Consider the following 6,259-nt stretch of genomic DNA (forward strand, 5'->3'; position numbering starts at 1 on the left):
ATAAAAGGAAGGGGGCCGGATTGGACTAGGAGCCCATGTGGGACTCCTCCCACTTGGGGCGCCCCTAGGCTGGCCTCCTCCCCTCTCCCTCCTTTATATATGGGGGCGGGGGCGCCTCCAACACACATAAATTGTTCCTAGCCGTGTGCGGCGCCCCCCTCCACCGTTTGCTCCTCCAGTCATTTTGTCGTAGTGCTTAAGCTAAGCCCTGCGCGGATCACTTCAGCATTACCGTCACCATGCCGTCGAGCTGACAAAACTATCCTGGACACTTTGCTGGATCAAGAGTTCGAGGGACGTCATCGAGCTGAACGTGTGCAGAACTCGGAGGTGTCGTACGTTTGGTGCTTGATCGGTTGAATCGAGAGAACGTTCGACTACATCAACCGTGTTAAGCTAATGCGTCCGCTTTCGGTCTACGAGGGTACATGGACACACTGTCCCCCTCTCATTACTATGCATATCCTAGATATATGTTGCGTGATAGTAGGAAATTTTTTGAAATTGCATGCTACATTCCCCAACATTGACATGAAGACTTCAATACCCAAGCATATCAACAAGCAACCATGTCTTTCAAAATATCAACACTAAAGCAAGTTATCACTAGCCCATTATGCTCAATCATTGATCCATTCATGAAACACACTCTGCAGCGCTCCAACGGTCTCGCCGTGCGGCGAGCCACAGCCTATCGGCGCGGACGTGCCTAGCTTGCTCTGCAGCGCACCATCGATCATGTTGTGCGGCGAGCTGCAGCCTGTCGGCGCTGGCATGCCTATCTTGATCCGCGGCAATCAAGCGCCATGCGCCAAAGGTCTGCTCGACCCTGGCGATGACGCACATCACGGCATCGTCCACCGCATTGCCGGGGAGCGCCTCGGCCTCGACGGGCCGTGGCGCCTGCTCGTTTTCCTCGTCGACGAGGTTGATGGCAGGGGCGGCGCTTTGGTGGGTTGGCATGCTTGGAAAAGGTGGATGTGCTACAGGTTGCACTTGTCGCCTCTGTGCGTCGCGTGCCTCCTATGCGCAATATTGCTGGGTGGCAGGAGACTGGTGAGGAAATGGCCGGAAACGGTGGCGTGTTCATAAAACGCCATCAATTAGTGGAAACTTAGCATAGAAGGAACATTGAGCTAGCACAAGAAGGAGATGATGATCAGATGAACACGAACCACACTAGGGAACCGTTTCTGTTATTATCGATATTCGCACACATTTCTGATTACAGACCTATTTGCAGCATATCACAAACATCTTGTTATATTGAACCGTTTCTGTTCTCTTGCCTCAACGCAAACAGTTCATCCGAGTGAACCGCATGCCTTATATCGCACACACCTTCATTTGGCTGCCCGTTTCTTTTGTGTTCCTAATCACAAATAGTTCATCTGAGTGAACCGTATGATGTACATCGCACACACCTTCATCTGGCTGCCCATTTGTTTTGTTCCTCCTCATCGCAAACGGTTAACTGAGCTGAACCGTATGCCCTGCATCGCACACGCAACTAAAATCTGAACCGTGTTTGATGCATCCTCCATCGCAAACGTATTGCACCTTTTTTGATGGGTTTTTTACACCACCGTTTGCGATTATGGCATCGCACACAGTTTCGTCGAAGGGTCTCTGATCGTAGTGTCGCGTTAGCAGCATCCTGCAGTAGTGATATTAGCTACACCAAATGCTCAAGTACGATCATAGTGCCCTTTAGTTAGTGCTTTATAAGAGAAGATGGAGACTCAAAATAAAAATTGCATAAAGTAAATAGGAAATCCCTTCACAGAGGGAAGTATGGATTTGTAGAGGTGCCAGAGCTCAAAGTGAAAAATATCACTAGTACAGCGAGCTCCTAAACAAACGGTTTTTAACCACTTTCCGCGACGGCATTTGGAACCATCGCCAAGTGAGTGTGGGCGATAGGGGCTCCTTCCCACACGACCCAGAAACCATCGGGGATATGCCCTCCTGGCCCACAGGCTCGGCAAAATAAGAACATGTGCGACCGGCGAGCGCTCAAATACGGAAATACGTACAGTAGAGCTAAAAAATACAATTATACGGCGAAATTGTTTTCGGTCGCAAGTACATCCCACACAGTCTCTCCAAGGAAAACGTTTCCTTTCACAGGTACATCACAAACATTTTTTCCAATTAAATCGTTTGTGTTATTGAATGTATCACACACGGTCTGTAGACGAAACTGTGTGGCAAAGGCTCTCCATCACACACAGTTTTTATGTGGTAAATGTTTGTGCAAGGTGGCCTAACGCAAACCGTTTTCAAGAGAAAGTCGTGTGTGATTGTTCATTGATCCAACACGGTTTATTCCTAGAAACTGTGTGTGTTGCCTGAGGTCATCGCCCACGGTATTTTTTCAACAACCGTTTGCAATAGCAAAACCCAATTAGCAGGCTAATTCGCCATTGGCAGGCTAATTATCCGATTATTCATAATCCATTTATTAATCTAATTGACATTTCATATTAAGCACACAATATATTCCATTTTCATAATTGAAATACATCAGAGTACAACATAATATAGCTTCAGCACTCAGCTACCCCATTACACAACTACACTAGGACCAAGTTTCACATGCAACATCTATAACCTTTCGAAATTAGCATCGTAGACGGTACATAGATAGATGTATCTCATCTGGAAAACTGCTGAAGTAGAAGGCGAATATTGAGCCTTCATTGATGTTGACAGTCTTTGTAACTTTAGGCCAGTGCATGTGGATGATTGACCGTCCATCCTTCGTCCTCTTTAGGAACATTTCAATATTGAACCATGGGTGTTGTATGAATACCTTCCTCGCCTCCTAACCATATAGGTGGTCTGAGAGGTAATCATCAATGAACTGCTTTGGAAAGGCCTGAAAACAAGGATGTGCATAAATATCTTTTCTATATAGGAAATGGGGCAAAGGAATAAAAAAGGCAAGGTATAATAGTCAGTACCATCCTGTAGTGAACTGATGTCTTCTTCATTGTGAAAACAAAGATCTTGTTATTTTTTGTCACTAATTTCTTTATCCTAACAATCTTTCTGAGTTTCTTGACTTGACTGATATTCATGGACCACTCATTTCCCCATATGCAAAAAGGGTCGAACAGTGGGTCAAAACCTCTGACCGCAGGACCTACATGTGCAAGACCAAATTGTTAAAAACCTAAATATTAGAATGGTTCCTGCAATTGCACAATAATGTGCTATTAGACAAGGGACCATGCACATGCTAACCTCAGTGCTTCCCATTGTTTCCCTGCAACACATATAAGGTAGTTAGTCATCAGGTTAAGTAACGTTTCGCATGCTATCAGTAAAATATGTTGATGAAAAATAAGCACATTGCAGATTCATCAGATTAATTCAAGCCACACGGAAAACCCATTTATCCCAACCAAGCATGATTAAGAACTAGGAAATATATCACTTGTATATGTTTCTCATGTATTAAGTGCAACCAAATTCGATTTATTGCTCACATGCACAAAAATACAAAATTCTACCCACGACAATTGGACATCGCATTGCAGAATTGAACCAAGCAGTTAACTAAACACCACAACAAATGAACCAACATTAACTGAGCACCACATTGCACAATATAACATACTCCTAATAGAAGATCAGACAGTTAACCAAACAGTTAACTACAGCCAATTGTAGAAATTGTATTTGTTTCTCATGTATTTACTACAGCCAAATTCAATTTATTCCTCGCATGGTATACAATAATAGAATGCACCCACAACTATTGAACATCGCATTGCAGAATTGAACCAAAAAGTTAACTAAAGACCACAACACAAATGAACCAAACGTTAACTGAGCACCACATTGCACAATGTATAACCAAACCAAGCATGCTTAACAACTTGGAAATATAGCAATTGTATTCATTTATCATGTATTTTGTAAAGATAAATTCGATTTATTTCTCACATGGGAGACAATACAAACTTGCAGCCTGAAGAATTGAACATCACATTTGCATAATTGAACCAAACAGTTAACTAAGGACGACAACTAATTAACAAAATAGTTAATAAGTGAGCACCACACTGCACGACATATAGAACATATACACTAGAGCAACAGATTGCATGGTAAAATTAGATAGCACAATTCACTAGAATTTGTGAAGGAAAGGCAGGAGCAGCACACGCAACGGGTAAACCGAGCATGCTTAACCGGCGTAGCTAGCAACAAGGTGCTCCTTCAAGATCTGGGGGTCGGCACGAATGGCAGCCATCGCGACCTCATCCACACGTGCGGCCGCGATTTTCTTCTCCGCTGCCAAATGCTCCTTGAGGTCCTGGCTATACTGCGTGCACCATGGTTTAGGCCGACGTTTATTTGGTGGAGGGGTCGGTGATTTGGGTGGAAGGTGTTGCGCTCGCGCTGGTGGTCGGGGCATGTGGGATGTGGAAGGGGGGTAGGATGGGGGTCGGGTGTGGATTACCCGCCTGGATAGGCGAGGCCAAGCAGCGTGAAGGAGGGTCGCCCGCGAGGAGGTGGCAGCGTTGCAAGCAAGGAGTGAAGGTTTCAACTTGGAAAAGAAGGCGGAAACAGGGGAAATGTGGCTTTTGGTAAGGGGGAGGAGGCGGGGAGGTAGATATTTCCGCGGAAGCCGAAAATTTGGAATCACTTCAGCCAAAAAACTGGCACGGAAAGTGTCATCAGATACGGTCCCTTATTCATACACGGTCCGAAGATATTTTGTGCTGCATCTCACACGGTTGGATATCATAAACTGTGTGGGATCTACTTGATTTTTCATCTTGATTTGAATTACATAATGGGGTCACAGCAGCCATGGACCGTGTTTCAATTGCTAGAACTTTTATCTGCAGTGAACATGCAACTATAGGTGTGTCGTCCAAAAAATTGGAATTATTTAGGGTTCCTTTGGACATTTTTATACATTAACTGGGTTTTCTAGGCATTTTATGCGCATAATTCAAATTTGAACTACATGCACATGCTCTAGTGCATATAAACTGGTTGAAAAATCAAATATGTGTCCTTGGTTGCATGCTTAGGTCCCATGCACGAAATGGGAATGAATTTCAAACACCCTGCCACCGTCAGTCGGTCGCACATATTGAGGTACCTGTTTTTTAAAATTCTAGTAAATCCACAACTTGTCTGAAATTCATGAAACTCGGCATGCTATCATGGATCGGCATCAACATGCCATGGTAAAAAAATTGTCCCATTTGGGGCAGGTTTGGGTATAAGCTTCTCACAAACCAGCGCTTCTCACAACAAGCATGATGGTTTCGGTAGGGAACGTGCCACCTTTGGGGACAAAATAATATCCGTTGCCTCTTATTGCTTTCAAATTTTTTCGAGTGTCAACATAGAACAACAAGAGTGTTGTGTTCAATTTTGAAAATTTTCGGGGTTCGTTTGGACATTTTTATACATTAACTGGGTTTTCCAGGCATTTTATGTGCATAATTCAAATTTTAACTACATGCACATTCTCAAGTGCATATAAACTGGTTGAAAAATCAAATATGTGTCCTTGGGTGCATGCTTAGATCCCATGCAAGAAATGGGAATGAATTTCAAACACCCTGCCATCGTTACTCGGCCGCACATATTGAGATAACTGGTTTTTAAATTCTAGTAAATCCAAAACTTGTATGAAATTCATGCAACTTGGCTTGCTATCATGGAGCGGCATCAACATGTCGTGGTAAAAAATTTGTCCAATTTGGGGCAGGTTTGGGTATAAGCTTCTTACAAACCAGCGCTTCTCACAACAAGCGTGATGGTTTCGGTAGGGAACGTGCCACCTTTGGGGACGAAACGAAATCCGTTGCCTCTTATTGCTTTCAAAAAAAATTTGAGTGTCAACATAGAACAACAAGAGTGTTGTGGTCAATTTTGGAACTTTTCGGGGTTCGTTTGGACATTTTTATACATTAACTAGGTTTTCCGAGTATTTTATGCGCATAATTCAAATTTGAACTACATGCAAATTCTCCAGTGCATATAAACTGGTTGAAAAATCAAATATGTGTCCTTGGGTGCATGCTTAGGTCCCATGCAAGAAATGAGAATGAATTTCAAACACCCTGCCACCATCACTCGGCCACAAACATTGAGATACCTGGTTTTTAAATTCTAGTAAATCCAAAACTCGTCTGATATTCATAAAACTTGGCATGCTATCATGGAGCGGCATCAACATGCCGTGGTAAAATTTTTGTCCCATTTGGGGCAGGTTTGGGCATAA

The sequence above is a fragment of the Triticum urartu genome, chromosome 2 (genome assembly GCF_003073215.2).
Source record: "Triticum urartu cultivar G1812 chromosome 2, Tu2.1, whole genome shotgun sequence".
Taxonomy (NCBI): Eukaryota; Viridiplantae; Streptophyta; class Magnoliopsida; order Poales; family Poaceae; genus Triticum; species Triticum urartu.